Here is a 23,759-nt window from a genome sequence, read left to right as displayed (position 1 = left end):
TTTGCTGTCATTGCTATCAAGTGTTTTGTTTGTAGTGGTTCATTTTTATTAAATTATCAAGATGAACACACAACCTCCGCTGCATCTTGGTTTTCTTGCGATGACAGCCGTTACAATAACGGTAAAAATGATTTACCTTTTAATGTTACATGAACACAACCATTCATGATATTTTCATCCGATTATCAAACAAATCACTTCAAAAAGTAGGCTACATGTTCGTCCAATCCAAAAGAATTCCAGCATCCTATACTCATGCCATTGATGAATGGAAATAGACATCTGTTACATTACACCAAAAAGTGTTTCTAATGACATTCCATCGATTAGGCCTGCATTAATTGATGTGTATTGCTGACAAATGTACCTTTTTCTTAGCCTGAAAAGTTGGGACATCTGAACTGGGTTTGAAACTGTCCCAGGAAGAAAGTGATGGTCACCCTAACAGACACCTTTAACTTACTAGACTAGGCTACAATGTGTATTACCCTGAACTGGTATCCAGTGATGTAGTGGTAAAAAAAAGAAAGTGGGTAAACTCTGATTGCCGGTCGCGGTAAAAGAAAATAACGCTCCCTCAATGCATTTTTCTGAAGAAGATGGGTAAGGACTAGGCCTACACCACTGCCAGTACCCTACCCTCTCAGCCGAGGCAATTTTACACACATGAACACACGCAGAACAGGTAGCCTACATTTAATATAATACATGAGTTTAATCAAAACATTCTTTACACCCAAGTTCATGAGTTGTCCATAAACACGAGTTAATGTTTGTAGTCTTCACAGATAATATGACATAAAATACAACCTTTCTTTACTTACATTAGTGACATTTATGACAGTGTTATTTGTCATTATTAAGCATTTATTGAATTAGAACATTGAACTTAAACCCTGACCTCAGAAATTGCACTGTAAGTCTAGCTATGCCTACGTAACATTTCATTATGTTTTGCCCTGAAAACAGTTCGCATGTGCACACAAATCCAAAATAATGTAGGCCTATTCCATATAGACCTATGCCTATGTCAGCCACATCCATTGCTGACGGGTGTATAAAATCAAGCACACAGCCATAAAATCTCCATAGACAAACATTGGTAGTTGAATGGCCTTACTGAAGAGCTCAGTGACTTTCAACGTGGCACCGTCATAGGATGACACCTTTCCAACAAGTCAGTGTGTCAAATTACTGCCCTGCTAGAGCGGCCCCAGTCAACTGTAAGTGCTGTTATTGTGAAGTGGAAATGTCTAGGAGCAGCAACGGCTCAGGCTTGAAGTGGTAGGCCACACAATCTCACAGAACGGGAGCGCCGAGTGCTGAAGCACGTAGAGCGTAAAAATCGTCTGTCCTCGGTTGCAACACTCACTACCGAATTCCAAATTGCCTCTGGAAGCAACGTCAGCACAAGAACTGTTCCTCGGGAGCTTCATGAAATTAGTTTCCATGGCCGAGCAGCCTAAGATCACCATTGGACTCTGGAGCAGCAGAAACGCAATCACTGGAGGGATGAATCAGGCTTTACCATCTGGAAGTCCAACGGACGAATCTGGGTTTGGCGGATGCCAGGAGAATGCTACCTGCCCCAATGCATAGTGACAACTGTAAAGTTTGGTGGAGGAGCAATAATGGTCTGGGGCTGTTTTTCATGGTTCGGGCTAGGCCCCTTAGTTCCAGTGAAGGGAAATCTTAATGCTACAGCATACAATGACATTCTAGACAATTCTGTGCTTCCAACTTTGTGGCAACAGTTTGGGGAAGGCCTTCTCCTGTTTCAGCATGGCAATGTCCCTGTGCACAATGCGAGGTCCATACAGAAATGGTTTGACGAGATCGTTGTGGAATATCTTGACTAGCTTGCACAGAGCAATGACCTCAACCCCATCGAACACCTTTGGAATGAGTAGGAACACCGACCACGAGCCAGGCCTAATTGCCCAATATCAGTGCCCAAAGTTGGGCTTTTGTTGCATTTAGGAGAGCTAACTTCTCATTCAGGGGAGCTGAGTCACCTTGGTGTGTACAGAATATGAATAAATGTTAAGTGTATGATAGGGTGCAGTAGTCAGCCCAGAGTTCAGCTGTTGGAACAGTCTTGTGGCTTGGGTGTCGAGGCTAGCTTTGAGACAAGTGGTCCGAGACTTTATGTTGACCCTCATTTCAGCGGATCCCTCTCCCATGTGCGCTGCCTCCTCCCGCCTTCAAAATTGGAGGCCCCTTTCAGGTAACGGGGGACCTGAATCTGGACCCCCTCATCTGTGGCATCCCGGGTTGCAGGGTTCTTCCGAATGGCTCCTATACACAAAGAAAGAACATTGAGTTACATTTGAATCGCACATGAGTTTAAGAATTTACTTTGTAACAAAACGAAGATTGGTCTTCAGAAACAAGTCCCTGAAAAAGGCCTTATGCCCTGCCCCAGTCCAGGTTGTTGCGATGGCAAGACGGTTTGACAGAATGCAAGGCACCCATTACAGCCAGAAACCTAAGCTACAAAATGTAAGAGAGGTATTAGAAATGACACAATATGTTAACATATTTCCCTCCACTACCCCTATATTTTATATACATTTATTGTGACAGTCTGTAAAGACAGATGGCAGATATGTCCGATAAGTATTTACATTTCAGTTATGTTCTTACCTTCATGTCTGCGGCCCAAACTTGGCATCGTTGCCCCGTAGTAATGTCTCACTCATGGCCCTGTTTGTCACAGGCGTCGTATAGAAATAGTTTAGAAATACGGTGAGCTCCAAAAGTATTGGGACAGTGTCCATTTGTTTTGGCTCTGTACTCCAGCACTTTGAATTTGAAACGACTGACTTTTTGTACATGGTCCCCTAAAATGGGGGAACTAAAAGTATTGGAACAAATTCACCAATGTATTTGGTCCGATATTCCTAACACAAATTGGGCACAAAATAATCTGAAACACAAACAAAACAGCAAATGAATCCAATGCTTGATGTAATCATTGTGTGCTAAGAATATGGGACCAAATAAACTTTTGATAACTTTGATACACACAAGTGAACTTGTCACAATACTTTTGGGCCCCTAAAATGGGGGGGGGGGGAGAAAGAGTCCATGTACAAAAAGTACTTTCATTTCTAAACGGCTCATATGGATGAAAATACCTTCAAATTAAAGCTGACCGTCTGCATCGAAGGTGCTGGAGTACATAGCCAAAACAAAACACACTGTCCCAATACTTTGAGCTCACTGTATCTCTGCTAGAGCTGACCTTATCTGCTATTGTCCCTTCTCAGTGTACAGGGCTTGAGAGGGATGCCTAAGGTAAAGCCAAACATGTTTAATGTTAAAATCTGCTACTCTTTTGGAACGCAGTATTGTCAAGATAACTACTTTTTACCGTGTGTAAAATTGCTTGTTTCATTTGAAAGCTTTTTATAAAAATACAAAAAATGCATGAAATGAAATGTATGCATTCACTACTGTAAGTCGCTCTGGATAAGAGCGTCTGCTAAATGAGAAATGTAAATGTAAATGTATAGAGGAGACCAAGGCGCAGCGTGTAGAGTGCTTATTCTTACTTTATTTCACGAGAACACTTAAACAAAATAACAGAACGACAGCCAACAGTTCCGTAAGGTACTCAGACAAAAACGGAAAACAACTACCCACAACCCCAAAGGAAAAACAGGCTGCCTAAGTATGGCTTCCAATCAGAGACAACGAAAGACACCTGCCTCTGATTGGAAACCATACCCGGCCGAACATGAAAACCAACACATAGAAAATGATAACTAAGAATAAACCCACATAGAAACAGAAAACCCCAAATACCTACAAAACAAACCCCCTTGCCACGCCCTGACCACTCTACTATGGCAAATGACCTCTTACAAGTGTCAGGAAGTGACACTGTTTGAAACAATAATGTTACATTGACATTAAGTAAATACTGTGCAAGAAAGAACAGATAGGCAAAGTCTCATCTAGGCTAAGTGAATGTAACATTACATACCTCCATGGCTATCACATCCGTATGATGCTGTGGTGAATACGATGCTGGGGCTGGCCATTGCCCTAATTGAAGACACAACCGATTAGCAACATGAATAGAGGGGCTTTTTTCTCCTCTGAATGTACATATAAATTTAGTCAATGTTGTTCGCTAGCTAGCTAACTTAAGTTAGCAAACCATCTAACATAGCAAGCTAGCTAGCCAAGTAACTGGGCTAGCAAGGACACAATCAGATAGCAAACTAGTGAACTTAACAGCATTTACCATCATTTAGCTAGCTAGCAACGTCCAAGTACATGTTTCTAGCTAGCTAGCTACTGTTAGCAAGACATCTAATGCTAGCAAGCTAGCCAAGTAAAGTTAAGTAGCTAGGCTCACTAGCTAGCTTGCGTTATTGGCCTTGTTGACGATAATGTTCTTGTCCTGCTAAGCATTCAAAATGTAACCAGTACTTTTAGGTGTCAGGGAATGTATTGAAGTAAAAGTAAAAGTTGTCAAAAATATAAATAGTAAGGTAAGGTACAAAAACTACTTTAGTAGTACTTTCAAGTACTTTTACTTAATTACTTTACACCAATGTAGGTGACCAATAACCCAATGACCACTCTGACAGAATAACACAGTTCCTTGGCTGAGATGGGAGAACCTGCCAGAAGAACAACAGTCTCTACAGCACTTCACCAATCTGGGCTTTATGGGAGAGTGGCCAGACGGAGGCCACTCCTGAGAAAAAGGCACATAACATCATGCCTGGAGTTGGCAAAAATTGCACATGAATGACTCTGAGAGCATAAGGCAAAACATTTGGAGACTCTCACAAACACGATCGATGAAGAACACCATCGTAATCGTGAGAGTCTCCCCTTTCCATAGAATGGTCAAAAGATTTTGTACGTCAAACCGTTCGGGAGCTACAGAAGTTTGTGTGAGAAGATTTTCAGGATGTCTCATGGTTTGTCAAACATCGCTCTAGCTCTGCCACCTTTCACCACAGATGCAGAGGTGTGACATCAGTGGTTATGGAGGAATGAGAAGCATCCAGTGGAATAAAAATGTTATCTCTAGTTTAAAACTGACGGATTTTAATTGGGATTTTTGTTTTTATTTTACTTCGATTCACGTACTGGTGTGTCATAAATGAGTTCCAATTAATTTTGATGACTTCTTTTTTCATTTTCTCTTTGAAAATCTTAATTTATCTCATTTTGCTCTTTCTTCATTTGTCTACACTCTCATCATTCATTTTTTGCTGTTATGGGTAATGAAGCTTGAATCTGAAAGACGCAGCAGATGAATTACAGAGGATTTGAACAAAAATTGAACTCTTTGGCCTGAATGCAAAGCGCTATGTCTGGAGAAAAATCAGGCATAGCTCATCACCCCTCTAACACCATTCCTACCGTGAAGCATGGTGGTGGCAGCATCATGCTTTTCAGCGGCAGGGACTGGGAGACTGGTAAGGATAGAGGGAACATTAAATGGAGCCAAATACAGGCAAATCCTTGATGAGAGCCTGCTTCAGAGTCCAAACGACCTTAGACTGGTGAAGATTTACCTTCCTACAGGACAATGACCCCAAGCACATACTGAATACAACTCAAGCACATAAACACATATACTATACTATCCACATATTCTTCAGATATACTATATATTCTATCCACATACTGTCCATAATGGCTATACATGTCATCGCTAGGGTTGCAAAGGCTCGGAAATGTTCCGGTACATTTCCGGAAATTTTCCATGAGAAGTTAAGCCCTGGAATCAAAAATATTAGCTTATAACAGAGAACCTTTTTTGTGGGATACACAAAAGGCAATTCTATGTCTTGTGGCATATTTTGGTTAAACTATCCCCAATTCAATGGAATTGCAACCCTCTGCATGCACAGTGCATTCTTCCATCACATGTGCAGTGCACTCCTCCATTACATGTACAGCTGATTCTCAAGATCTTGCACACTAATGATATGCTATTGAGACCACACTACTACACTGTCTGAGCCAAGGACTACATGCTTTCTGGTAAGTTTTGATTACAATACTGGGTGGGGTGATTATATTTTATATGACATACATGCTTTTTTGTTAACTAGTAAATAGTACAGCAAAGTGTGTTTAAATAATTTCTAACTAATCATTTCTAATAATTTCTGCTAGTTAGTTTTTGCTACCATGTGGGTTTTAGCTTGCTTGAGCCTGCTAATTGAGGAGTGTTAATTCACCTATTTCCATACATGTTTCATTTTAAAACAGTTATCTTACAAAGGAGTTGTTTAATCCAACTGCTTAACTATTTATCTGTACATGGAATTGTATTTGTTTTTTTAGTCATTTTTTATAATCTTTACAGGAAAATGCCACAGGCACTCTCTGATATGTGGAGACATTTCACTGCAGCTAATGTAGAAGGAAAAGCTGTGTACATTTGCAAATACTGTGCCAAATAAAATGTGAAAAATGCAACAAAGATGCAGAATCATCATCCAAGTGCATAAATTTCCCTCAGCGCTCACAACAAGCAACCTCTGACAAAAGTCCTTCTACTTCTATTTGAGGTGAAAATTATGAATCAGACACATAATCGATAGCAACAGCTCATGGTCCTCCTGGAATCAGAAGTTTGTTTGACTCAATGGAGGAACGTAGTCAGAGAAATGCTGATGAATGTCTTGCTCGAGCCGTGTATGCAACTGGTTTACCTCTGATCCTCACAGGTAATGTGTATTGGAAGAGATTTCTGATTGGTCTTCACCCAGCATATACCCCTCCAACCAGACATGCTTTATCTACTCATTTGCTGAATGCAGAGTTCAACAGAGTTCAAGTGAAGGTCAAGCAAATCATAGAGAAAGCAGACTGTACTGCAATCATCTCTGATGGGTGGTCGAATGTTCGTGGGCAAGGAATAATGAACTACATCATCTCCACCCCTCAACCAGTATTCTACAAGAGCACAGACACAAGGGACAACAGACACACCGGTCTCTACATTGCAGATGAGCATAAGGCAGTCATCAATGACCTTGGACCACAGAAGGCATTTGCACTGGTGACAGACAATGCTGCGAACATGAAGGCTGCTTGGTCGAAAGTGGAGGAGTCCTACCCTCACGTCACACCCATTGGCTGTGCTGCTCATGCATTGAATTGGTTAGGTATGTGAAGAGTCTACAAGTTATAACAGCAATCTACCTCACCAAGTAAAATGAGAAGAATAAGAGCACCACATTAAAGCTGCCCAGCAACACCCGTTGGGGTGGTGTTGTCATCATGTTTGACAGTCTCCTGGAGGGGAAGGAGTCTCTCCAAGAAATGGCCATATCACAGTCTGCCAATATTTACAGCTCCATCAAGAGGATCCTCCTGGATGATGTATTTTGGGAGAGAGTGGTAAGTAGCCTGAAACCTATAGCAGTAGCCATTGCACGGATTGAGGGAGACAATGCCATCCTGTCTGATGTTCAGACTCTGCTTGCAGATCTAAGAGAAGAAATCCGTACTGCCCTGCCCACTTCACTGTTGCTCCAAGCAGAGGAAACTGCAGTTTTGGAAGCCTGAGAGGAAGACAACCAAAGCTTTAGTTTCTTGTCTATCATTTTACAGATGTATGTTGAAAACGTTTTTGGGAGATGCGATCGATCATTGGGGATCATTCAATATTCCCTTTCTTTTGTTGTTCATTGAAATCATCCCATGGGAAGAGTCAACTCATTTAACTAAAGTAAATTCATAACTAAATTGTTTTTAAAAATGTATATTGGAAAGATTTGATCATTATCAATTACACTGCTGTTCAAAAGTTTGGGGTCACTTAGAAATGTACTTGTTTTTGAAAGAAAATCACTTTTTTTGTCCATTAAAATAACATCAAATTCATCTGAAATACAGTGTAGACATTGTTAATGTTGTAAATGACTATTGTAGCTGGAAACGGTTGATTTTTTCATGGAATATCTACATAGGCGTACAGAGGCCCCTTATCAGCAACCATCACTCCTGTTTTAAGGGTTAAGGTTTCTGTTTCTGTCTCTCTATGATATGGTAAATATATCCAATGCAAAAAAGATCTACATATAAAATGGTATTAACATTAATTTGCTAATATTTCCGTTAATTCCCATATCTTTCCATTAATTCCCATTTATTCCCGTTAATCCCACAGAAAGTTTCCACCTCTGAATATTCCCCAAAATGTGCAGCCCTAGCCATCACACACACACATATATATATATACACTGTATATGCAGTGCATTCAGAAAGTATTCAGACCCCTTGACTTTTTCCACATTTTGTTACGTTACAGCTTTATTGTAAAACGGATTCAATACTGTCATAATCTTCGTCGTCTGAAGAGGAGAAATCATCGGACCAATATGCAGCGGGTATATTGCTCATCTTCGTATTTATTGAAGGTAAATACACTTAAACAAAATAACGATATTAACAGTCCAGTAAGGTGCACAGACTAAACCGGAAACAACCACCCACAAACACAAGTGAAAACGAACACACTAAATATGGTCTCCAATTAGAGACAACAACCACCAGCTGCCTCTAATTTGAGGTAATTGAAAAACACAACATAGAAAGAGAAACCTAGAATAAACATAGAAATAGAAATATAGAACATACATCAAAACCCCGAAACACACAAAACAAACACCCCCTGCAATACCCTGACCAAACTATAATAACAAATAACCCCTTTTACTGGTCAGGATGTGACAAATACCCCATAATGACAAAGTAAAAACTGTTTTTTATACATTTTTGCAATTTTATCAAAATTAAAAACTGTCAGAGTGGACATCATGTTCTTGGTCACCTCCCTCACCAAGGCCCTTCCCTCCCAATTGCTCAGTTTGGCCGGGCGGCCAGCTCTAGGAAGAGCAACAAATTATTTTCTGTCACAGCAGGGTTCTTTTACATAAATAGGATGTGATGTTGTTCTGTAACCAGTGTAATATGGGTCATGCTAGTGTCACTATCCTATTACTTGATGGCCCATAGTCCACCAATATGTAATGCAGATGAGCCAGCCATTCTTTACTTGACTGACCATTCTGGTCGGTAGTTCACACTAGGTAGAAATCAATGATGTACTGTGTATAGGCAGACAATGTGCTGAACTGGCAGGCAAACAATGTAGCTAGCTATTTTGATTTATTACCAACAAAGTAATTATTGAATCACAAAGTATAACAAAAAATGCATACAGCATTTCTTACCTCTCTTTCAGTGTTGGGGTTTGCACAACCACAACTTGTACCACCTCAGGTTCCTGTCGAACTTGCTAACATTATCATCTACAAACCAAAGACACTAATATTATCATGTAAAAAATCTGCATATCTGACATTAGCTAGTTGAAATAAAGGCATTGGGCATCTTGTGGGGTTTATTGCAGTGTAGCTACATGATGCTATCAAATCAAATTTTATTGGTCACATACACATGGTTAGCAGATGTTAATGCAAGTGTAGCGAAATGCTTGTGCTTCTAGTTCTGACAGTGCAGTAATATCTAACAAGCATTCTAATTTCACAACAACTACCTAATACACACAAGTGTAAAGGGATGAATAAGAATATGTACATATAAATATATGAATATGGATTGCGAGATTGCTTTGAGTACAAAACAGTCCGAATACATAAAATCTTATCTCGCTAGTTAAGTGGTTGGGTTAGCTAGCTTGAACATCGAACACATTAAGGTTAGCAGCTAACGTGGTTAGTAGGTAATGTAGCTAGCAAACTAAAAATGCAACCAAACAGTTACCTAGCTACCAGTCCATGAGAATGGTGGATATTTATGCATCCCTCTTCCACCTTTCAAAATTAATTCCAATGTTCATCTGGTTTCTGGATTGGTCATGATAAGGTAAAGGAGGAATTGGCTTTGGGGGTGGTAGGGACCTTATCTCAGCTCACTGGTCACCATAGCAGCACCCACCCATAGCACGTGCTCCAGCAGGTATATTTCATTGGTCACCCCCAAAGCCAATTCCTCCTTTGGCCGCCTTTCCTTCCAGTTCTCTGCTGCCAATGACTGGAACAAATTGCAAAAATCACTGAAGCTGGAGACTCATATCTCCCTCACTAACTTTAAGCATCAGCTGTCAGAGCAGCTTACAGATCATTGCACCTGTACATAGCCCACCTGTAAATAGCCCATCCAACTACCTCATCCGCATATTGTTATTTATTTTTTTGCTCCCTCTCACCCCAGTATCTCTACTTGCACATTCATCTTCAAATTAAACACTCCAGTGTTTAATTTGCTAAATTGTAATTACTTCGCCACTATGGCCAATTTATTGCCTTACCTCCCTAATCTTACCTCATTTGCACACACTGTATATAGACTTTTCTATTGTGTTATTGACTGTATGTTTGTTTATTCCATGTGTAACTCTGTGTTGTTGTTTTGTGGAACTGCTTTGCTTTATCTTAGCCAGGTCGCAGTTGTAAATGAGAAGTTGTTCTCAACTGGCCTACCTGGTTAAATAAAGGTCAAATTGATTCAGATCCAAGAACCAGGAATTATGCTTGTTTCTTTTGTCCCTGATACAAGGACAGTTTATTTGCAAACAAGTTAGCTAGCTTGTTGACTTCGTCTGCTCTGTGTTTGTTTCTGACGTCTGTAAAGTTAGATTGAAATTGACTTTCACTTTTGCTCCGGGGCCATGGCAGCAGGGTCATTCGAGTAGGCAGGATTTCATGCAAAGACACCCTGCCAAGAAGGCCAGCCCAAGGCGTCTCAGGGCTCAACCTCTTTGTTTTCGTTCAATGTGAAAACACTACACAAGAAGTGGGGCAGCATAGGGTCGCCCCGACCTACGGATTCCTGCTTTAAACTGTAAATTATTACTTTTTGTGTCATCCTCAATGATTTTAAATGCATTATGTTCACATATGTGGTTGTATTTTAAATTGGCAAATACATCAAATGAAAATCAGAACAAATGTAAGGCATTCATAGAAACAATAAAAAAAGCTTGCAGCCTCTGGCTGGCTGTGGTTAGCTTGAAGATGGCAGGCCGAATTTGACATGAGAGAAATTCCTTGCTGTTTTCTTTCAAATTAACTCATGGCTAGATGGCTCGCCTAGGGGTTATAGCTATCCTCTGAGTGGAGGCAAATCGCCAGAGATGCAAAAGTGGCCTGCCAAGGGCTTATAGCGGTCCTATGAGTGGGGGCTACCCGCCAGAGATGCAAATCAAGTCTTGAATGGCAAACTCCACTCGACTGCTGGCGGTAGGAATTTATAGCCTTGGGCATAGGAAAAGCGGAAAATAGCAAGTGTTTTTGCGTACTGGGTTCTTCCATTGAAAATGACTGACTTTTTGACGTTTCAGCTACATGCAAACATAATACCACTATTCAGGTTTGGTACCTATCTTGAGTAGGGATGCACATTTTCGGTCAATTTTGCTGTAGACTAACTGACCCTCATTAATCGGTTAACAAACAGTTACATTGTTTATAGGGAAAATACAAGCAGAAGAGTGAATGTAAATGTCACAAAAAGAGCCGTGTTGAATAGACCAAACTGCAGCGGGAATATGGATGCTCATGTTTTAATTCAAAAAAAGGAGTAACGCATCCACTGGAAAACAATATACACGACAGGAACAGTTTTGCAGGCACACAACACGCAGTGCAAAAACAAATACCCACGAAAACCAAACAAACACACACCTACTTATGGGACTCCCAATCAGAGGCAACTAGAAACACCTGCCTCCAATTGAGAGTCCAGCACCCAAAACTACACATAGAAAAACAAACCTAGAACCTATACCAAACTAATACACCCCACTACACCACACACAAAACCCCATAATACAAAACAAATATACCTCTGCCACGTCCTGACCAAATATAATAGAAATAATACCTAAATATTGGTCAGGACGTGACAGTAAACCAGGGAAAAAAATACATTACCCTCCTCTGTGCACACCAAAAAACACACAACCCTCCCCAAAGCAAAAAAAAGTTGAATAACCTTACCCTATTTTGAACCACTCCTCCCCTTGTAAATTTCGATCTGTCCCTAAGTACATCCCTAACCTTGAGTGTGTCAAGTTAAATGCCTGAAATCTAACATAAATTATTATGACTGCTAATTATGACAGAGTAAAATTTGTATCATGACTGAGGAGTCCAGTAACAATACCAAGGAATCAACCCCTACAATTCTTAATAGGAAGAAACCACAAGTAGCGTATATGACCTGCGGGCCTGAAGAAACGGGTAAAGACTGATTCACCTGTGACTTGAGGTTGTTGGCAAACTTCAAGGCACCGACTGGAGTAGTAGGAGGAAGAGAAAGAGAAGTCGAGGCTAGAAATATAAAAAGCTGATTTTGATGGGGCAGGCTGTTTTCTGTAAGCTATACATTGGATTGGTTGAAAGCCGGGGCGTCTTAAACCTACCTTGAGAAGATTATTTGGCAATCACCCCCCCCCCCCCCCCCCCTTTCCTTGCTCTTTTGTTGGAGCTCAGTGCTAAGCACATCCCTTCATACTAAGGGAAAGGACTGTTTGATTCCTGGAAAGGCTGAGCAGGTAGGAGGAGCTGGCAGAGAGTTCATCCACAGGACAGAGAGGGAGAGGGGGGAGGGAAGAGAGAGGGGGAGAAGAAAAAAATAGGTGGAGAGAGAGAGAGCGAGAGAGAGAGAGAGAGAGAGAGAGAGAGGTGAAGGGGAAGACATAGAGCCCATGGGGAAGAGAAGGAAACTAGGAAGGAAAATTATTATGAGGAATAAGGAGAGCAAATGTGTGAGAAAAGCCTGACATGACAGCACATGAGCTTGAGGTTAGAAGGGGGGAAAACCCGACAATAGTTCAACTTGTTTCCTTGAGCCTGACATTCACATGGTTATAGTTACTTCTGGTATGAGTCAAGAGCTAGAAATAAAAGGTATTAACGCAACATTGCACAACAGATAGATGGTGTCCTAAATGGCACTATATATTCTACTAGTCAATAGCCTCAGTAAGGGAGTGGCTGTTTTGGGAAGCAGCCATAGCTTAGAATGCTGTTAGTGAATCATCCAAGTCCTACAGTTGTAGGATCTTAATTTGAGCCAGTTTTCTACAGCAAGAAAATGAACCTGCAGCAACAAGAAATGTGAATTATTATGTGGATTATGATTAATGGACATGTTTTGTATGTGTTGATACATTTTTCATTAGGGCAAATCAAGTCTGATATTTTAAAGTGGAAATTACAAACTTTAGAAGGACAGGGTAGGGCAGGGCAGGTAAGCTTTAAAACAATGAATACAAACATGTGCATTTCCTGCTATGCAGGAACATTCTCAGCAACAAAAGAGTGATCAAATTAAGATCCCACATCTGTATGTCAGGCTTTTCCACACCCCTTATTGGTAACATCCAGGTGCTAGGGGTTGTGAAACCACTAAAGAAAAAAGACTGTGGTAATATTATTGACTGTGACTGTAGAAGACCAGTTCTTTGGTCGAAACATGTTGCAGTAAATGCTGCAGATATCATCTCAAATGGAAAATACCTTCAATGTCAAGCGTGGTACAACATGGACTCAGATTATTTTCCCTTTTGTACTTTAACCATTTGTACGTTGTTACAACACTGTATATATACAAAATATGACATTTGTAATGTCTTTATTCTTTTGGAACTTCTGTGAGTTTAATGTTTACTATTCATTTTTAATGTTTATTTCACTTTTGTATATTATGTACTTCACTTGCTTTGGCAACATTAACATATGTTTCCCATGCCAATAAAGCCCCTTGAATTGAACTGAATCACGGCCATAGTCATTTTATGATCTGCCTTTTAACTATTGTAAGAAAGAATGTGTAGTTTAGTCATTATTTGAAGGGGCTGTGGTCTGTCACATTTGTCAAGTAGTTTGCTGTTGTTTATCTCTGAAATCTGATCTACATTGAACTAACCATTAGCATTATTTATGACCAGAATGTCTGGATCTATGCTAGCTAATTAGCAAAATATTGTGCTACTTTACACAGACAAAGGTGAAGCAGATTGAGTGGTTACAGATCAGGTAACAAAGGAGAGAGGGGAACACCACGAGATCCAAATACTAATCAATCCAAATACTAATCAATGCTAATGCTAACCAAAGTTAGGCTATGAGTCAACAAAAGATGTTACATTGGAAGCGACAGACAGACATTCAGTGGCATCCTGAGAGCCGTTATACTCAAGTTAAATCATCAAGCAATTAGCCTTGTAAAGCAATCCAAAATGAACATGTTTAATTACCATGTCATGATAAGGTTATAGGTAGCAGTTTGGCCACAGTAAATAAGTAGGCAATATTTCTAGACCGAAAGGGAATGCAACATAGGGATTGACATGTTATTTAGTATTTACATACTTTAAGAGGGAGCACTAATCAGATAAGGATTTAAACATAAATATACATCCATTGTAGCCTACACTGAATTTCGTTTTTGGGAAAAATATCTACTCAAAACCTAATCAGCTGCAATCCCTCCAACAACAAACCCCTACACACAAGCGTCCGCAAGTCTGTCTCGCTGGCAACTCAATGTCCTGTGGAAGAAGGACATAGGCCCCACTGGGGTTTCCATAGTGGGGTCAACATGGTAAAGAACAGCACACTCTGACACAATACAAGGTTAGGAGGAGGGAACAGGACGAGCTGAGACTCAAGGAACACTGTGCTCTAAGGTCAACCCATAACTGTATGCCTTAAAAGTCAATGATCCACTATACCACTATACCACACACAATCTTCTTCCCATCATTCCTTATAGGTACCAGACACCGTGTGGACGGCACGTTTTTGGTTTTTGTCCCAATGATGTCACCTCCTTCAGGTGAAAACCACACTGTTGTTTTGACTGAGCCTCTACTCTCAACTCTTGTCTCTTACAACATTACGTAATCCCCACCACATAAATCCCCACCACATAAAAGAGGATTGTGGATATCCGTTCCCAACTGTATTCTTCATGCACGTGGCCTCATATCCCTTACTTTTGACCAAATGGGACTTTGTGCAATGGTCCTATTGTGCTAGCGGACAGAGAAGGAGGCCCAGGGCCCCGCATCTCGGTTTTCTTCTCGGGAGTCCCTGGTGTCTTTCAGCCTCAGCGTCAGAGCTGTGTGTGATTATGACGCTTCCTGTGTCTGTACACCACAATGGGGCCCAGAGATGTAACCGGAGTTCCCCCCCCCCCCGTGGGACACAATGACAGTGTCCCCATGCAGGCTTGAAAAGGCTTTGTGCAGGTGCAGGGACTCTGTTTCAATGGTGCTTACCTGCCCTGCCCTACCCTGTCCTTCCTTTCTCTTTCTCTTGCCTCCTGTATCTCTCTATTTCTATTCCCCTATTTACCTCCCTGCATGCCTACAACCTCATATTTGTATCTTTGTTCATATTTTGGGGGTGGGTCATTCTTCAGTATTTTATCACATGCAGTTCTCAATCCCTTCCTAGTGGAACCCCAGGGGGACGGCACATTATGTTCTAGCCCAGCACTAAAACACTCAATTGATTCAGCAACAATCAAATGTGGTAGTACTGGGCAAGAACAAAATGTGCACCCCACTGTCTACTTAATAGACGACCACATAGAACAATCATTGCAAGTTAAACCTTAAAAATGTTAAGTAGCAGTCACAGTGCTCTCCATGAGTCTCACCAATTAACTCTCTCTCTATATACAGTATATCCTCCCGCTTTCCAGATAATGTGCTTTTTCTGTATAGTATTGTAAGTGGTACATTATTATTGAGAACATTTAATGTGACTCTGTGTAATTTGAGAAGAGCTTTAGTTAATATAAATAGGTTAATGCATCCTCCTAATGCATTATCTGGAGCAAGGGAGAGGGAGTGAGACAAATACATTCCCACAGGTAGAGGTCACCTCCCATGGGAGAGATAGCCCTCCTTCTCTCCATGGAGGTTGTGCTTTGAAAGAAACTGGATTTTGTTTACCGGTAGCAGGAGAGAAAAGACAGGTAGGCCCAAAACCATACTCAACATTTTTCAGTCTTTTTCTCACACCGACACATCGACACACACACACACACACACACACACACACACACACACACACACACACACACACACACACACACACACACACACACACACACACACACACACACACACACACACACACACACACACACACACACACACACACACACACACACACACACATCTCAGTGCATTAACCTGCTAATGGATTGACCCCACCGCCCTCTCTCTTTGTGTCCCGGCCGGATCACTTTCCTCCAATTAGACCAGTGAACAGCAGGTGAGCTGAATTCCCTTACACACCCAAAGGAAGTCAGCGAGCAGGAAAACAAGTCTTCCAATACATTGACCTATATGTATGAAAGGCATTATTCCCAGTGTTTCCCAATCCATTCCTCGGGGACCCCCAGCCGCTGTTCTATTCAAGCCTCTACCACACCTGATTCAACTAATCAAGGGCGTGATGGTTCGATGGGTATGTGAATCCGGTGTGCTGGGACCTGAATGTAACACCATATTTGGGTTTGATTCCAACATGGTCTAATGTTTTGCTATGGATACAAATCTTCTGCCAAACTATTAACATTTGTACAACAGACGTTTAAAAACGCCAAGACCTTAAAGGCCCATTCTTTAAAAAAATATAACGGTAGCGGAGGCTCCGCCACTTGGTTTGCTATAAAGTACCATAGTGCAAGGACATGCGCACCACCGCAGGAGCAGAGACACAACACAAACACTGACCTCAGGGGAAGCTCTAACTGTAACCCATTTTGGGGATGAAAAGAATACCTGGTCCTCTATCAGTGGTTAGAGAATAGTACTACCTACTCTATCAGAGAAATGGGGATAGAGAGTTGGGGGTGGGGGTTAAAAGAGGGATAAATACGGTGATACCACTAGTTTTCTCAAACATGACACCTGACATTCACATGGGACTTCCGGTTCCGCTTTAAACAAAGTGCATCTTATGACTAAAGGCTTCATAAGCACTACATAAACGTGTCACAAATCATCTATAACCGTATGTCATGCTCTATAAAGGGTTCATAAATGTGGCATAACTGTGTGACATAACCACTAATGTAAAATGTGACATAACCCACTATGTCAAATATACTATGTCAAATATAACACCTGTGCTATTTAAAGGGTGGCATAAGCACAGCAAACCTCTTAAGCCACAGAAAAAGTGGGCAACCTTCCCACTAGCCATGATTGGCTGATATAATGAGTGGGCTGGACATGGCGAGAGAGGAGTTCGGATTGGTCTGCCATATTGAAGGTGTCTGTCTATTTGAGATTGTCAGTCTGTGATGGTAATCCTGTCAAACACAGCTTTTTTAAAATGTATTGTGTAGTGCAGCTGCATAAGTGTTGCACTCCACTTTCTGGAGGATCAAGTTTTGAAGTCAGTGGAATTAGAGTATGATAGCTAAAGAGATGGAGAAAACACATGTCTCCGGATTACATATTCAAACTAAGGGCAACCGTGGTATGGCATTCGTGACAGGGAGACGCGTCCATGATTCATGTTGATGCATACAGGTAAGATAAGTCTAGCGTTAGCTAGCTACATGTTCAGATATTGCACGTTTCTAATTTTGACAAAGTGCTTTCATTTCAAGCTAAAGTGTACTGTTGGCACTATGTTCATTGCTGTTTAACTAGTTAATGTTAGCTGGCTGGCTCGTTAGCTAACGTTACATGACGTGTGTGGTCTTAAACGTTGTTTACCTAGCTAGGTTCATTGTTTACCTAGCTAGCTAGCTAGCTAGCTATATGTCTTAAGCTAAAGTGTACTGTTAGCTAGCTAGCTAACGATAGCTGGCTGGCTTTCTAGCAGACATTATTATTCGTTTCCCAGAGCTGTTTGCTTTTCTAGTTAGAGTCTAATATTAGACAGTGTTTAACTAGCTAACGTTAGCTGGCTGGCTTATTAGCTAACGTTACATGACTTGCATACAACACTCATTGAATATGGCCGGTGTCAGTAAACGTCTGCAAAAAAGCGTAATGAAATTGTTGCCAGCAGAGCTGGTTAGGCTGTTCTCATGTTATCCAGAGGTAAACAAATCATCGACCAGAGCGTCAAGTGTGCGCTCTGAGAGCAAAATGAGATGGGTGGGGCTAAAGCTTAAGAGGGTGTGTACAATGCTGAATGGGTGGAGACAAAGAAGAGCTCTTCACCAGATACCAAAACATTCAAAGGCCATTTTCTCAAAAGTGAGTTTACAAGTTGATCAACGTTCAAAGCAGAATTACTTTCCCATTGTTCCTCAAATGCAGTGTATGATATACCATTTTGTAGCTCTGAGTCTCTACTTTTATCCAATGTAAAAAACACCATTTCACATTTTGCTACATAAGACCGAATCCAGGTGGTGAGTCACATATGATCAACTATTACTAGTGATCCTCAGCAACAATCACACGGACGTACCAGCGTGTAAAGAAGATGCAAATAAAGGTAAACAAAACAATGGAATGATAAGAAATGTAGGCTACCAATTGAAGGGAACTAAAACTAAATTGTAACTTGTATGTGTGGTTATTACTGACAGTCGCTACTGAAGTGGCTAGTATTTATCATTATCCAAATCGGGAGCTTGGAACTAAAAGGTCCTATCTGCAAAATCATGACTCTGATGTTTGGCTTTAAAGTTTCGAACTCTGTCAGAAATGTTGATCTTGTATTCTTTTTTACATATAGGTAGAGAACATTGAACAGAACAAGGCTATGTAAATAACTCAATTTTGACACAAATGGAGATAAAACTATAGTCCTAAACTCTCAAAATAGTAGGACACAGAGAAAGTTGTGGCATATCATAAAAACATTTGAGAAGATTACATTTGGCGCGACTGTCATTGTGCAATGCTTTGCATCGCCAACACATGTTCCAGGCTGCAGTACCCATTTGGCTTGCGTCTACAAGTTTAATCCCTGCAAGTTAAAAGGCCATACGATTGCTGCTACTTGCTGTTTATTATCTATACATAGTCACTTTACCCATACATACAGTTGTGGCCAAAAGTTTTGAGAATGACACAAATATACATTTTCACAAAGTCTACTGCCTCAGTTTGTATGATGACAATTTGCATATACTCCAGAATGTTATGAAGAGTGATCAAATGAATTGTAATTAATTGCAAAGTCCCTCTTTGCCATGCAAATGAACTGAATCCCCCAAAAACATTTCCACTGCATTTCAGCCCTGCCACAAAAGGACCAGCTGACATCATGTCAGTGTGTAACGGCTGTCGAAGAGATGAGACAAAGGTGCAGCGGGTACCTGAATACTCATACTTTAATATTATTATTTAAAGTGAGTAACGGGAAAAAACAAGAAACAGAACGACAGCTAACAGATTTGCTGGCTAAACAAACAGCAGTGCAAATACAACTACCCACAAAAACCCAAACCAAACACACACCTATATATAGGACTCTCAATCAGAGGCAACTAGAAACACCTGCCTCCAATTGAGAGTCCAACACCCAAACCTAAACATAGAAAAACTAAACTAGACAGAACGTAGAAATACATACAAAACACAAACCCTCTGCCACGTCCTGACCAAAACGAATACAATTACTCCCTCTGCTGGTCAGGACGTGACAGTACCCCCCCTAAAGGTGCAGACCCCGAATGCACCTAAAAGAAAAGACAAAAACCCCCAAACAACAAAAATATCCCCCTAAACTAAAGGGAGGGAAGGGAGGGTGGCTGCCGTCAACGACGGCACTGTGCTACACCCCCCCTCCCCAACCCACCTATATCGGAGGCGGCTTAGGTGCAGGACGTGGACCCCGCTCCACCCTCGGCGTCGCCCACTTAGGTGGTGCCCCTGGCCGCTCCGGAGGACTGGTGGGCGACCCTGACTTCGCCCGGCTGGCGGGCGACCCTGGCTGCGCCCGGCTGGTTGATGACCCTGGCGGCTCCAGCCTGGCTGGCGGCTCTGGCGGCTCCAGACTGGCTGGCGGCTCTGGCGGCTCCAGACTGGCTGGCGGCTCCAGACTGGCTGGCGGCTCTGGCGGCTCCAGACTGGCTGGCGGCTCCAGACTGGCTGGCGGCTCTGGCGGCTCCAGACTGGCTGGCGGCTCTGGCGGCTCCAGACTGGTGAGGCTGGGCTGATGCACTAGAAGCCTGATGCGTGGGGCTGGTACTGGACGTGCCAGCCTGGAGACACGCACCTCAAGGCTAGTGCGTGTAGCAGGAAACACTGGACCGTAGAGGCGCACTGGCGGTCTCGAGCGCAGGGCTGGCATCACCCCTACTGGCTGGATGCCTACTTTCCCCTGGCACATGCGGGGCGCTGGTACTGCGCGTATCGGCCTGAAAATACCCGGCCTCGCCACAGCACCCATCACCCCAAAGCACGGGACCTGTCCAGTATGTCTCTGCCCAAAAATGGTACGGGGAGCTGGCCTGGGGCTCCATCCTTGCCCCACCAAACTGCCCTTGTACCCCCCCCCCCCCCCCCCCCCAAAAAAAATGGGGCTGCTTGGTCCTGTTGTGGTGGGTAGTTCTGTAATGGCTGTCGAAGAGATGAGACCAAGGCGCAGCGGGTACCTGAATACTCATACTTTAATATTATTATTTAAAGTGAGTAACGGGAAAAAACAAGAAACAGAACGACAGCTAACAGATTTGCAGGCTAAACAAAGAGCAGTGCAAATACAACTACCCACAAAAACCCAAACCAAACACAGACCTATATATAGGACTCTCAATCAGAGGCAACTAGAAACACCTGCCTCCAATTGAGAGTCCAACACCCAAACCTAAACATAGAAAAACTAAACTAGACAGAAGGTAGAAATACATACAAAACACAAACCTTCTGCCACGTCCTGACCAAAATGAATACAATTACTCCCTCTGCTGGTCAGGACGTGACACAGTGATTTTCTCGTTAACACAGGTGTGAGTGTTGACGAGGACAAGGCTGGAGATCACTCTGTCATGCTGATTGAGTTCGAATAACAGACTGGAAGCTTCAAAAGGAGGGTGGTGGTTGGAATCACTGTTTTTCCTCTGTCAATCATGGTTACCTGCAAGGAAACACGTGCCGTCACCATTGCTTTGCACAAAAAGGGCTTCACAGGCAAGGATATTGCTGCCAGTAAGATTGCACCTAAATCAACCATTTATCGGATCATCAAGAACTTCAAGGAGAGCGGTTCAATTGTTGTGAATAAGTTCTTCAGGGCGCCCAACAAAGTCCAGCAAGCCCCAGGACCGTTTCCTAAAGTTGATTCAGCTGCGGGATCGGGGCACCACCAGTACAGAGCTTGCTCAGGAATGGCAGCAGGCAGGTGTGAGTGTATCTGCATGCACAGTGAGGCGAAGACTTTTGGAGGATGGCCTGGTGTCAAGAAGGGCAGCAAAGAAGCCACTTGTCTCCAGGAAAAACATCAGGGACAGACTGATATTCTGCAATAGGTACAGGGATTGGACTGCTGAGGACTGGGGTAAAGGCATTTTCTCTGATGAATCCCCTTTCCCATTGTTTGGGGCATCCGGAAAAAATGCTTGTCCGGAGAAGACAAGGTGAGCGCTACCATCAATCCTGTGTCATGCCAACAGTAAAGCATCCTGAGCCCATTCATGTGTGGGGTTGCTTCTCAGCCAAGGGAGTGGGCTCACTCACAATTTTGCCTAAGAACACAGCCATGAATAAAGAATGGTACCAGCACATCCTCCGAGAGCAACTTCTCCCAACCATCCAGGAACAGTTTGGTGACGAACAATGCCTTTTCCAGCATGATGGAGCACCTTGCCATAAGGCAAAAGTGATAACTAAGTGGCTCGGGGAACAATACATTGATATTTTGGGTCCATGGCCAGGAAACTCCCCAGACCTTAATCTCATTGAGAACTTGTGGTCAATCCTCAAGAGGCGGGTGGACAAACAAAAACCAACAAATTCTGACAAACTCCAAGCATTGATTATGCAAGAATGGGCTGCCATCAGTCAGGATGTGGCCCAGAAGTTAATTGACATCATGCCAGGGCGGATTGCAGAGGTCTTGAAAAACACTGCAAATATTGACACTCTGCATCAACTTCATATTATTGTCAATAAAAGCCTTTGACACTTGTGAAATGCTTGTAATTATACTTCAGTATTCCATAATAACATCTGACAAAAAATATCTAAAGACACTGAAGCAGCAAACTGTGAAAATTTATATTTGTGTCATTCTCAAAACTTTTGGGCACGACTGTACATGTACATATTACTTCAATTACCTTGACTAACCTGTATCCCCGCACATTGACTCGGTACCGGTACCCCCTTTATATAGCATCATTATTGTTATTTTATTGGGTTATTTTTTTACTTTAGTTTATTTAGCAAACATTTTCTTAACTTTTATTTTCTTAAAACTGCCTTGTTGGTTAAGGGCTTGTAAGTAAGCATTTCACAGTAAGGTCTACACTTGTATTGTATTGTATTGTATTGTATTGTATTGTATTGTATTGTATTGTATGTGACAAATCACATTTTATTTGCTTTTCAGTTTGCTGCCATATGACTGGTTTCACATCTCCAGCGATCATAAGATAAAATGTATCTAAAACTATTATCATTTACATTTACAATCCCCTTATCCAAACGGATTACTCATTTAGCTAGCTCTTATCAATAGCTCTTATCCATTTGTAAATTACAGTGCATTAGGGAATTAAGTCAAGGTCAGAATATGTGTATCTTTTGACACACCTCTCCCACACCTCCATTTCTGTGATCGGCACACCATACGTGTAGCTGGCTGGCACGTGTTTCCCCAAGCTTTAATTCAGGGTCAGAATATGCACAGAGAGGAAAGTGTGTTAAAAAGGAATTAAGGAATCCATTTACGTGTCTGTATCCTGGGTCTGAATTCCCCCCACGGTGAAACAGTGCCACTGTTCACTCCGTTGCATTCTTTTTTGTTTGGTTTTTGTTGAAGAAACAGAGGAGAATCCAGCATCATGGTAAAAAAAATAAAAACGTTTTGTTCATACTCTTCTGTTCTATCGCGCATGCCATTATGTGCAATGATGTCAGAGAGAAAAAAAAACAGTGATCGTTGTTTGAAGTAACTTCTTTGTTGTTGTAATACACTATGAAAGTCCCACCTACTTCCTGGTTTGATTATATAATCTTGAAGCTTATTCAAAAGCTGTATGGGACATGATCCAGGAAGTAGGCGGGACTTTCATAGCATATATGACACGTTAATATTCACGCAACAGCATGTTGGCTCTGTCATATATGCTTGTTTACATACAGTACAAGCAAACTTCAAATAAAGTACAAACAAAATAAAATGAAATGTATGTTTTAAATTTGTTTTTAATGTTTATTTGTTTTAACTGTTGTTAGTGATAATTCCTTAAGTTTCAATACATGTTTGCGTCACTAAGCCTTTATGTATTTGTTATGAATGACTAGAGGTGTCTGACTTTAAAGTATGTACACTGTCATGTGTTATGAATGAGCGATGGAGTCTCACTTCAAACAAAGTATTACAGGACACTATATAAAGTGTCAATGAGTAGGTTATAAACGGTTCTCTCATGATTCACAGGTTATTGTAGGGTGTGAGAGTATTTAGATGGATTGATGGACCAGCAAGGCTTGCATGTATGTGTGTGTGAGAGAGCAAAGATGATTTGGAGTAGTCCTACCTGAGACATCTCTCTCATATTCCTCTTCTGTCTCCATGCTA

At 41.7% G+C, this 23,759-nt stretch overlaps 1 long non-coding RNA gene across 2 annotated transcripts; it reads right to left on the bottom strand.

The window, feature by feature from the left end:
- Positions 1–691: 691 nt before the first annotated feature.
- LOC123724435 (uncharacterized) lies at positions 692–23,158 on the bottom strand. Of its 2 annotated transcripts, XR_006756987.2 has the most exons (3): positions 22,907–23,158; positions 3,992–4,053; positions 692–2,706 (listed from the first exon to the last, which is right to left on the bottom strand). It is a non-coding gene; the product is annotated as an uncharacterized LOC123724435 (long non-coding RNA). The 2 variants fall into 2 exon arrangements; XR_006756986.2 differs by having other exon boundaries at positions 692–4,053.
- Between the last annotated feature and the right edge of the window lie 601 nt (positions 23,159–23,759).

Source organism: Salmo salar, chromosome 10 (assembly GCF_965601325.2).
Source record: "Salmo salar chromosome 10, fSalSal1, whole genome shotgun sequence".
In the NCBI taxonomy this organism is placed as follows: domain Eukaryota; kingdom Metazoa; phylum Chordata; class Actinopteri; order Salmoniformes; family Salmonidae; genus Salmo; species Salmo salar.
The sequence above is the reverse complement of the archived record's forward strand: the minus strand, read 5'-3'. Positions and strand labels throughout refer to the sequence as shown.